This window comes from Leptonychotes weddellii, chromosome 12, assembly GCF_054177405.1.
Source record: "Leptonychotes weddellii isolate Sample4059 chromosome 12, ASM5417740v2, whole genome shotgun sequence".
NCBI lineage: Eukaryota > Metazoa > Chordata > Mammalia > Carnivora > Phocidae > Leptonychotes > Leptonychotes weddellii.
Genome location: NC_138380.1, coordinates 83,136,171 through 83,148,617, shown reverse-complemented (window position 1 = coordinate 83,148,617; position 12,447 = coordinate 83,136,171).

Here is a 12,447-nt window from a genome sequence, read left to right as displayed (position 1 = left end):
GAGAGGATGGGTTAGCCTGGTGATGGGTATTAAAGAGGGCATGTTCTGCACGGAGTACTGGGTGTTATGCACAAACAATGAATCATGGAACACTACATCAAAAACTAATGATGTAATGTATGGTGATTAACATAACAATAAAGAATTTTTAAAAAACCCAAACTTATAAAAAAATAAAATAAAATTTAAAAAGTGGTCTAAATCAATTTCTAGAATTCCAACTGGCAACTCTGGATAGTCTCATTACATACCAGAGGAACTGTTTCAATAAACATCCACCAGGTCTGAAGGCTTTGCCTCCAGGTCTTAATTAAAAAATTATCCCACAGTCTATGTTCATTATTTTTTAAAGCAGACTGTATCTCAAATTTTCCCTATATTACTGCCACTTAGTCTAGAAACTACACTTAACTGACCCCTGTCCCTCCAAAAATAAAATAATTTAACCACCAGGAAATGTCCTGGGAGGGATTCTTATTAGAGAATATTTATTCATTTAAATCTTAATTAAGAGCATCTGGACATGCAGTAATGACCCAAAACAACGGCTCTGATCATGAAGCTGGATTATAATGAGGAGAGACCTACAATAAACAAAGAAATATATAACATCAGCTGAAGACGAGTGCTAAAAGTATGAGTGTAAGTGCTAAAAGTATGAGCGTAAGTGCTAAAAGTATGAGTGCTGGGACACCTGGGTGGCTCAGTTGGTTGGGCGTCTGCCTTCGGCTCAGGTCATGATCCCAGGGGCCTGGGATCTAGTCCCGCATCAGGCTCCTTGCTCAGCAGGGAGCCTGCTTCTCCCTTTCTCTCTGCCTGCAGCTCTCCCTGCTTGTGCTCTCTCTCTCTGACAAATAAATAAATAAAATCTTTAAAAAAAAGAAAAAAGTATGAGTGCTAAAGGTTTGTTTGTTTGTGAAACTGAGAGGAAAATAGCCCCCAAGTTCTTTTAGACACTCTTCTTGCATCATCTGGATGCAAAGAGCAGGTGGGGGGCATGCATTCCATTTAGGTAGGGTGGTCCATGAAGACCTCTCTGATAAGGTGACATTTGAGCGGAGACCTGAATGAAGGGAGGGAGGGAAACATGAGGTCATCTAGAACAAGAGTTGACAAATGTTTTCCGTGAGGGGACAGACAGCAAATATTTTTGGCTCTGTAGGCCATATGGTCTCTGCTGCAACTCTTTGACTTCACCCTTGGGGCAAGAAAGCAGCCGTGGACAGCATAAATGAATGGGGGAGGCTATGTCCCACCAATCCCATAAAATTTTGAATTTCATGTACTTTTCATGTGTCACAAAATATTATTTTTCTTTTGTATTTTCTAACCATTTTTTTAAACATCTTTATTTATTTATTTTTAAGATTTTATTTATTTGACAGAGAGAGACACAGAGAGAGAGGGAACACAAGCAGGGGGAGGGGGAGAGGGAGAAGCAGGCCTCCCATGGAGCAGGGAACCTGACGCGGGGCTTGATCCCAGGACCCTGGGATCATGACCTGAGCCGAAGGCAGACGCTTAACGACTGAGCCACCCAGGTGCCCCTCTAACCATTTTAAAATGTAAAAAACATTCTTGGCTCAGAGGCCATACAAAAATAAGCTGTGGGCTATGTTTGCTGACTTCTGATCTGTGACCCCTGATCTCAAGTAAACATTCCAGGAAAGGGAAGAATCAGGCCTTGCACAGGAGCATGCATAACTTGATGATCAAAAGCAAAGGAAAGTTCTATCCAGAGGCATCAATTAGTAGTCATCAGGGGAGAGAGCCCCCTATACTCATTCCAAATTATTTTTACCTGATATGTCAAGCTTCTAACTGTTAAGTATCTTAGGACCAAGCTATGTTCTATTGGTCTCCCTTCAGAAGACAGATCTCACATTTCAGAGGGATGGATGGATCTGGAGAAATTTCTCAGAGGAAGTAGGTTTTGAACTGGTTTGGCTTTGAACAAAGAGCAATGTTTTAACAGACAAGCCTGGACAGGGAGAGAGAAAGAATATTCTAGTTAGAGAAACAACCTGAATAAAGGCCTGAAAGTAGGGGAGTAGCATCTTGTCGGTTACAGGTCCTTTTGGTCCTGTTCCAAGTACTGTGTGTGTGTGTGTGTGTGTGTGTGTATTGCATATCCCTATACCTTGAAATGCAAGCCTCCAAACAATGGTTCTCAAATTCTGGCCTGCATCAGAATCACCTGGGGGGCTTATGACAACCCATTGCTAGACCCCACCTGCGGGTCTCTGATTCAGCAGGTCTGGAGAGGAGCCTGAGAATGTGCATTCCTAGTCAGTTCCCAAGTGAGGCTGATGCTGCTGGTCCCAGAACCCCACTTGGAAAACCACTGTCCTGCAGGGTTGTCTGCTGCAGAGCAAGGGTGGGGTCTGGCAATCGTCTATTGCCTGGCTTTCCAAATTGGGCAGTGCCTGACCAGCTACGGAATCCATGCCCATCACAGACTTCCTTATGTATGAAATCTGTTCCACTCCTGACTTCTTTCCTACCACTATCCAGAAGGGCTAAAACTTGTGCACGTTTCATGTCGTGGTTCTGCTTCCAGATTAAACAAAAAAAAAGCCATAGAGACATATTTTTTGCCACCAACAACACAGCAATAACACGGAGTAGCATGTACCACACTGAGCATTCAGAGACTTGTAGGATGTCGCCAGGGAGACAAAGGAAACTGGAGACATTTTGGAATTGACTTACGTAGTGCGTTTGTGTATCTTTCTCACAAATTAAAGGCCAAGATTCAACTTGAATTCTCCAGCAGCTAAGAATATCACAATTAAACTTCTTATTATGCATACTATTGATTCTTCTGTCATAACCATTCTTTAAGACTGGTAGGTAGCAAAGCTAAGCAGCACATTATTTCTTTGAAATCATTCACTTGCACCAAATCTCCAGTGATTAGCAAAAAATCCAGAAGGTAGGCAACTGGAAGATCAATACGCTCCAAAAGAAATATGTTTTTTTTTTAAATGGAAAAATACCAAAAACAAAAATTCTCCTTTGTGTTCCAAAATTAAACAGTGAAAAATGAAATGAAACACCCGTATGTATTTGGGAGGGGCACTTCAAAAATAATTAAGTTAAGGGGCGCCTGGGTGGGTCAGTCAGTTAAGTGCCTGACTCTTGATTTCAGCTCAGGGCATGATCTCAAGGTTGTGGGATCAAGCCCCGCGTCGGGCTCCATGCCCAGTGGGGAGTCTGCTTGAGATTCTCTCTCCCTCTGCCCCTCTCCCCACTCATGCACCCTCTCTCTAAAATAAATAAAGTTTTTTTTTTAATCAAGTTAATATTGAACTAAAATCTAATTAAGAATATGGAGCAAAAACTCAAAGTTTGAGTGATCAGAATAACCTCTGTGCGCTGAGCTTGCTGCTGACCGGTCTCTGCTAAGGAGTAAGGCCCTACCTACAAATTATTTACAAATTCTGTGGCCTTACCTGCTAAGGTTGGTGTCTCACGACCTTGTCCCATACCCCCAGCTATGGCTTACTGGGCATTTGATCCAAAAGCGACCCATCTCAGACAAGCCAGCAACCTATGATGTTGGACAGACTGGGTCAGCTAGCTGTAAGAGCCAAGTGAGGGCTCATTGTGGACCATAGGCAAAGTGAGGGTATGAAGAAGCCCAGTGGTAAAAAGAGGAGGACAGTGTGGACAGACTCACAGGAAAGAAGTAGAGAGGCCATTAGTTAGATTCACATGGCCACTACTGGAGAAAGGGACAGACTTGTTCTGGATAGTTCTCTCATCCCAGTACATGTGTATTCTTAGAGTCAACTATCTTTTCATTGATACTAACTCATGTGAGTTTCTTTAAAGGGACCTAATGCAATCAGCAGCTGTGTTTCTAATAATTACTATTATTTCTAACTAGGAAAGCAGCAAAACTTTTGTTATTTTAAAACATTTTAGCACATCTCCTGGGGAAAAAATGGTTTAGAAGCAGGCATGGATCTAGGTTTTGTGTGGTCTGAAGCTTATACAGATTGGGTGGCTATCTTTAAGAAAAAGAATGCCAAATTATCCATAAAAAATAGGCAGAGGGCCCTAGAAGAGGAGACCCATGTAGGTGAGGAGTCTTAAAGCCTGAGCTTCATTAACTTTATGGTAACTTCAACTCCATTTACAAGTGAGAACATGATCCAAAGGGGCAATGTGAGCTTAGACACTTCTTTCTCCAACAACAACCATGTTTAATTTAAGTAAAAAGTGCCCCCCAGAAAATTACATTATACCATCTTCATGCTTTACTTCAGTGTTTTTAAGCCTTAGCTAAAGAACTATTCATGCGTATGACTGGCACTTTTTAAAGGATGAAACAGAATAGGAGAGAGGAGAAAATATCAGGGTGCATTACATGATATCAGGAAACAATTGTTCCGTGAGACTTTTGTTTCAGTTTTACACTTAAAATGCCAGTGATTCTCAGGATCTCTTCATAGGCTTAAAATATAGGCAGGACCTCCCAAAGTTTTTGCTTGTGTGGGATATAGCTATTACTATTTTCTGCATTAGAAATTAAAACTGAGAATTTAAAATATAAATATAAATAAATGTATTTATATTTATATATTATATATTATTATTTCTCTATATATTAATATGTAATTATATATAATATATTTATATATTATATATAATTATATAATTTTAAATTATATAACTATTTATATATATTATCTAAAATAATATCATATAAAAATATAAATATATATATTTTAGACTAGTCAAGTGCAGTTGTGAGAAGGGGGAAAGAGTAGAACAACGCATTCAATCTGTAAATGACTGTGAACAATCAACAGAGATAACTCACTACCTTCGGACCAGCCTAAAATATATTAATTTTTTAAGGTTTATATTAATAACTGTTGTGGTCACCCCAAGGAGGCAGGATGAGCCCAACGGCTGTCACAACGAACACGGTGTTTCGGTGGTGACCACCACCAAGAGTCTCTCTTCTCTTGCTTTGGCTTGCTCACTGGCTCCGCTGCCCGCTGCCAAGCATGTATTTTGAGCAGCTGCCTGCTGACCAGAGTGTTCTTTGAGCTGTGCTGCTGCCTGCTGGGGGGACTGCACTTTGAATTGTGCTACTTTGTGCTGCATTTGCCGTGTCCTACCAAGCCTCTGGTAGAGATGTAGCCAACCCAAGTGGAAAGTTTCGATAATTAGTGTTTAGGGCCTGGATTGAGACCCACTTTAAAGTAGTCCTGGGCCATATGTCTCAGCCTTTGCCAGATGCCATCATTCTGGAGGACCCCTTGGCTACCTGGGGAACCCCTGAGGATCAGCAGAGTGAAGAGCAATGGGAGTTTGAACACTTTACAGACAGCATTGCCATTATCACGCATGAGGGACCTTGCTGGAGAGTTGCTGGTTTCCATCCCTTTACTGGGACATCCCTTATTAAGGATGGGACACAAGGCTGAGCACAATTAGCTGCACTACAGGCAGTCAGTTTAGCATGGGTCCCTGGCCAACAGTTGACCCCATCTGCACACTTTTATAGGTACTAAGGTCATTCGTTGCCAGTGCTCGGCCATCTGGCCCAACCAATGGCAGCAACAATTCCAAGGCCACATCCTTATGGATAAAGAGCTCTGGAAATCTATTGCTAACAGACACCCAAATTATAAACCAAGGTCATACATATCTCTGTACGTACTAAAACCACAGTTTGAGGGTTCACCAAGACATTTCTTTGCAGTCCCAAACTTTACTGATAGTGACCAAGCCACACATTTCACTTTGCAAAATACATGATGCTGGGACCTTGAATGAGGTCTTCAACTGAACTCCCTAACCAGACTCAGGCTACTGGTTTCATTGAGCACTGTAGTAGCTTATCTGTTACAAGTTCACATTCACTTAAATGAACCATGGCATTTTCAGTCAGTAGTCAAATATCAGGAGTGAATTTTAATAATCAGTCTGACTCCATTTTTGATATTTGAGTGCTGAAATCTTTCAATCTCTACTGCTCATGTTTCCCTCTTGCCCACAACTGGGAAGGCAAAAAGAAACTCATGAGCTCCTTCCCTTGGTGCCAACAAAAAATTCAGATCACAGAAGATCTGGTCCATATGAGGGAACCCTTGCTCCAGCCCCACCTCCTAACCATGATAAAACTCCAAGCCAGTCACCTCTCCCTTCTTTCTCAAGCCGTATATGGACCATCCTGGGAGCCTGCCCTGCTCTTCCCAGAAAGCCTCATTATGCGAGTAATAAATTGTTTTATGCCCTCTTGGTGTATGTGTGATGTACCAGTCTAAAAAGCTGAGCCAAATTTGGGATGTGGGGTCCATATATCTCCAAGGGGTGACCACAACAATAACAATAACAAACCCATTACATGTTAAGTAAAAAAAATTTTTTTTAATAAATATTTTTTAAAACAGGAAAACATTCAGTGAGGAGAATAGCATTTTTTACATTTTTGGGGGAAATCTCTTTGATGCCTAGTTTAATAGAAGACACTTTGATTCTCATATTCTTCATTCAGTTTATTGTAATGTGCTTCTCTGGTTAAAGGGTTTGAAGAAAATACATCCTCACTGTTATGTAGTTGGAAAGAGGAAGAGTATTTTAATAACATCTTTAGATAACTGTAGCTATTTTTGACAAGTGGTAGTCTCCCAAGTTGCAGTGTGGAACCTGAAACCATATCAATATACTTTTTATACTCTGCTACATTAAAATCCATCCTGCATTTTGAATGGATCTTTTACCCATGCATGTTTTTTTTTTCAACATCATGCATCAGTCATTTGGAAAATATTGATTAACTGAGTTATACAAATCTTACAAAAGGTAACACATTTCATTATGTGATATTAAAAAAATCACCTTTGTTAATATGACTACTGGCCTTATCAGAAAAGCCTTTACATGTTGGGATACCATCAAGTTCATACTGGTGGGTACAAGTTTTCCAAAAATTCTAGTTTTTACTTGAGAACTCAAACTGTATCACTGTCAACAAATGCTGTCAATTGTTGTCCTTAAAGTGACAAGCTCCCTTCATTCACTTTTGAGGAAATGCCTGCCAAATCTTTTTTTTTTTTTTTTTTTTTTTTAAAGATTTATTTATTTATTTGAGAGAGCGAGAATGAGAGAGAGTACATGAGAGGGGGGAGGATTAGAGGGAGAAGCAGGCTCCCCGCCGAGCAGGGAGCCCGATGCGGGACTCGATCCCGGGACTCCAGGATCATGACCTGAGCCGAAGGCAGTCGCTTAACCAACTGAGCCACCCAGGCGCCCCTGCCTGCCAAATCTTTAAGGGTGAATAAATCTAGTTTGTCTGTTAGGTGTTCTTTCAGAAAGTAAAACTGGTGCCCCATGAACGCTGCAGCTAGTTCAGTCTGCAGCTCAAACAGTGTCAAGTGATCTTCTTGGACAACCGTTGGACTGCAGTATGCAGCAGAGCGCTCTATGCATACTTATTTCATACATAGGATAGTAAAAAGATGTGTACGCAAGGAACAAGATTTGATATAATGAGTGACTTTTTACTGCTTTGTCAACAAAGTTCCTAAATGATACTGACTTTTAAAACAATCAGCAGTGCATGGAGTTAGAAGAATGCCACCATGACTCATACAATTTGGCGCCACTGCCTTCACAGATTCTGAAGCACCAACAAATTTACTGCCTCTGCTTTTCACCGTAAGTCAACACAGTATAAAGGCAAATAAGGTCTGATGTTCAGAGGCAGGTGATAGGAGGTTGTGAGCTGAGACAGCGTGTTGTTGTTGTTGTTTAAAGATTTATTTATTTATTTGAGAGAGAGAGCATGAATGGGGAGAAGGAGAGAGGGAGAGAATCTCAAGCAGACTCCCCGCTGATCGTGGAGCCAGACGTGAGGCTCAAACCCACGACCCATGAGATCATGACCTGGGCTGAAATCAGGAGTTGGACGCTTAACCAACTGAGCATTTTAAACAGGAAAAAGCAAAGGCCAGGAATCAAGCAGTCAAGAGTTCCAGTCTGGCCTCCGTGCTACCGAGCATAGAGATTTACATGTAGTAGGGGATCAGTAACTATTTTGTTGGTGACTGATGAACTGTGTGGCCTTGGGAAATCACTTAGCCTCCATGGGGCTCAACTGACTATAAACTGAGGTGAACTAAATGTTCTCCTACATTTGGAAAGATACCAGTGGGCACAGGTGGTGAAACCCTAAAGGATGTTCCCTTATACACGTGCCTTTCTACAGGGGAGCAGAACACAAGGATAATTTGCTGTGCCAATTCACCTGGGCAGAAGAATATAATTTTCTGTTCCTTATAAATTGCTGCCAGATGGTAGGCAACATCCATTAAAATCTTCACAAAAGACTCCAGTTTATTTGGAGCTGGGGGAAGCAAATGAATCTGAATCAAATGAAAAACCAGGAGGTGTACAACTGAACAGGGAAAGCATTTGTGCCATGTTGAATAGGGTCCCCACCCTGCCAAATTCATGTCCATCTGAAACCTATGAATGTGACTTTATATGGAAGGAAAGTCTTTGCAGATGGAATCAAGTTAAGATGACCTCGAAATGGGTCCAGATAGGCCCTAAATTCAGTGACTTGGTGGCCTTCTGAGGAGAGGGATATTTGGAGACAGAGACACAGAGACCCAGACACAGAGAGAAGAAGGTCATGCGGCCGTGGAGGCAGAGATTGGAGGGACACAGCCGCGTGCTGAGGAGCACAGAGGATTGCCAGCCGCCAGAAGCTAGAAGAAGCAAGGAAGATTTGCCTACAGGTTTCAGCGGAAGCACAGCCCAGTGGACACCTGTTTCAGACTTCCAGCCTCCCACACTGAATACATTGTTCGAAGCCTCCCAGTTTATGGAACCTGGTTATAGCAGCCTAGGAAATGAAGACAGCATCTTACAAACCTTCCGTGTGAGAAAATGTAATGTCAGGAATTATGAATAGTTCTTGGACCTCTCTAGGTCCGAAGGTATGCATTCTCTAGAAACATTGCCCTGCGGCTGTGACCAGTAATTAAAAAGATCAGTTTTTAAAAGGTAACAGTGAGGGCGCCTGGGTGGCTCAGTCGTTAAGCGTCTGCCTTCGGCTCAGGTCATGGTCCCAGGGTCCTGGGATCGAGCGCCGCATCGGGCTCCCTCCTCGGTGGGAAGCCTGCTTCTCCCTCTCCCTCTCCCCCTGCTTGTGTTCCCTTTCTCGCTGTATCTCTCTCTGTCAAATAAATAAAATCTTTATAAATAAATAAATAAATAAATAAATAAATAAATAAATAAATAAAAGGTAACAGTGAAAACCCATGTCATTTAAATCAGGAGGACTTGTAGGTATGACCTGTGTTGTTCGGACACAGGCCACTGGTGCCAACTCCCTAGGAAGACGTTTTGCCTACACAATTTTAGGAGACCCCAGAGCAGGGCCCTGACTGGGATGAGGCAAAGGGGCGGTATGAGCGGTTCCCTAAATGCTACACCCTGGGGCCTGCCCTTCCACCACCTTCACGCTGCCCCAGTGTGCTCACAGATGTGCACAAACAAAAAGATATTTAGAAGCCATACCAAAGACACCCTGGAGAAGAGTCCCCCTGTGGGCAGGCGGACTCTGCATCTCATGCAAGTCTCCAGGTGACTCTAAGGATGAACCAGGTGGTGCTGGTAGAGTGGGATCCCAGCCAGGCCCAGAAATACGCTTCAAAATATATACATGCTCCTTGCCTTACACCTGCTACGTTAATATGGGTTTAAAACGCAGAGACTCCAAGGGATGTTAACACAGTCTCACACTTTGTAGAGAGAAGTGTTGAGAAACTAGAGAAGTTGAACACGAGGAACAAATGAATTAAAGACGAGAGGGTAAGGAAGGCAAAGGAAGTCATGAGATTCCATTTGTACAAAATGTCTTGAATAGGCTAATCCATAGAGACCAAAAGTAGATCGGTAGTGGCCAGGGGTTGGGGAGAGAAGGGCATGGGGACGGAGTGCTTAATGGGTATAGGGTTTCCCTTTGAGGAGATGAGAAGGTTCTGGAATCTTCAGTAGGTGAACAGATAAATAAACCCCGGTTACAACATAGAATGTTATTTAGTGCTAAAAAGAAACGAACCATCAAGCCATGAAAAGGCATGGAGGAAACTGAAGTGCATATTACAAAGTGAAAAAGCCCGTCTGGACAGGCTACGCACTGTGTGATTCCAGCTCTAGAACATTCTGGTTGTCAGGGAGGAGGGAGTGATGGCTCGGTGGAGTACAGAGGATTTTTAGGGCAGTGAAACTGCTCTGTACGGTGGATACACATCATTATAAATACGTCCAGGGTGCCTGGGTGGCTCAGTCATTAAGCGTTTGCCTTCGGCTCAGGTCATGATCCCGGGGTCCTGGGATCGAGCCCTGCATCCGGCTCCCTGCTCCGCGGGAAGTCTGCTTCTCCCTCTCCCACTCCCGCTGCTTGTGTTCCTGCTCTCGCTATCTCTGTCTCTGTCAAATAAATAAATAAAATCTTTAAAATAAATAAATAAATAAATAAATACGTCCAAACCCACAGAATGACAACGAGAGTGAACGCCACTTACAAGAGTGAACCCCAATGTAAGCCATGGAGCGAGGTGGCTCTAACACGTTGGTAGTCTCTGTAAATAACCCAAAACCTAAGCCAGAGTCAGCGCCCTTAAATTCCAGAAAACAAAATTTAAGGACAAACAGCCAACTAGGCTATCCCAAATAAGGCAACCACTCAAGCGACAGCCAATCAAATCCTTGCTTTGTTTTGCTTCCATATCTTCTCGATAAAAACCTTTCTGCCAGGGGCGCCTGGGTGGCTCAGTCCGTTAAGTATCTGCTTTCGGCTCGGGTCATGATCCCGGGGTCCTGGGTTCAAGTCCCGCATCGGGCTCCCTGCTCCTCGGGAAGCCTGCTTTGCTTCTCCCTCTCCCACTCCCCATGCTTGTGTTCCCTCTCTCGCTTTGTCTCTCTCTGTCAAATAAATAAATAAAACCTTAAAAAACAACAACAAAACTCTTCTGCCGGCTCCTGTCCAGAGTGCTCCTGACCACTTTTTGTTGGTCCTGCCTGATTCAAATGATGCTTGCTCGAATAACCCCCAGATTTTTTACCGTGCCTCAGTTTACCTTTTACTAGTCACCATGTACTGGTGTGCATGTTCTAGCTGGGAAGAATGGCTCTAAAACGTCCTCCAGCTCCGGGATGCTGTGAGGAAGGGGACCAGACAATTCCAGCAGAGTCTTAGAGGAAGTCTCGGGTTGTTAGGTCTCCACAGATACCTTCTCTGCCCGCCTACTGAGATGTGGCACTTTATTTTTTTGCACCTTGGAGTTTTTCACTTCACAACTAATTTTAGAGGCATTTCCATATCAGCATATTCTTCACGACTGCATTAGAGTCTTATAGCAGCACAGACAGTTTTGCTACAAGAAAGCACCCAATTTATTCCGCGCGATCGATACATCAGGGGACTATCTGAGCATAGTGGGAATTTCACCTTGGCTTCTGCGTGATTTCTTCTTCAGGAAATGCTAGGTGGCGCTGAAAACTGCTCGCTGCTGAACTGAGCCACAGCAGGATCCACGAGCTGCACGCACCCTCCAGGGGCTCAGCTGGCTGCTCGCAGTGAGCCACACCCTTGCAGGGAACATGGCACTTCCAAAGAAATGTTACAAGAAGGGATCCGCCCAATCTGCACTGCACTTGTGCGACCTAAACGCCCAAACCTCTTTTTCTGGATAGCTTATGCCAAAACACTGGAACAGCAAAATCACAAGCAGCCGAGACATTTAAAGAGACACTGAAATTTCTCACATGCAAGAGAACCACATTTCCTTCTGACATTAAAAAGGTTCTGAACACTCACGTGGGAGGATCTGATGAACACCAGGGGAGAAGAAGAGTAAGAAAATCGTGAGGCCAGGAGGTGGCGCCTGGCACGTAGCTGGGAGCCTGGCAGCCCAGAAGTAACCTTCTAGAGAACTGAGGCTCCTCCAGTGATGTGGCCGCGTGGAAACAGGGCCCCGGGCAGGACAGGGGACGATCTTAGTGACCCAACAGCAGACCAGAAAACTGAAAATGACTTTTGCATCTCCTACTCACTCCCCAGCATAAGCTAGTGGTTCGCAAAATGTAAATGGACCCCAACCCAAGATTCAAAGCAACACCATCTGCATTATAAGCAAGCAGTCTGGGAGACTCTGATGTGGGCGAGGTCCTGAGGTCTCAGCTATAATGATTTTGGAAGAAACCAGCACATTTTACAACTTCAGGTTTGAGCACATTAATAACTAAAATTGAATCTCACCTCTCGGTCCACAAAAGGCTTTCACGTCAAAGGTTTTATTTGAGACTCAGAATTACCCTTTTATAAAGGGGGAACCTGAAGAGTCAGGCCAGCCCACCACCCACAGCCTTCTGAGTACAATGCACGGGCCTGTTCCTCAGCTCCAGGTAGAC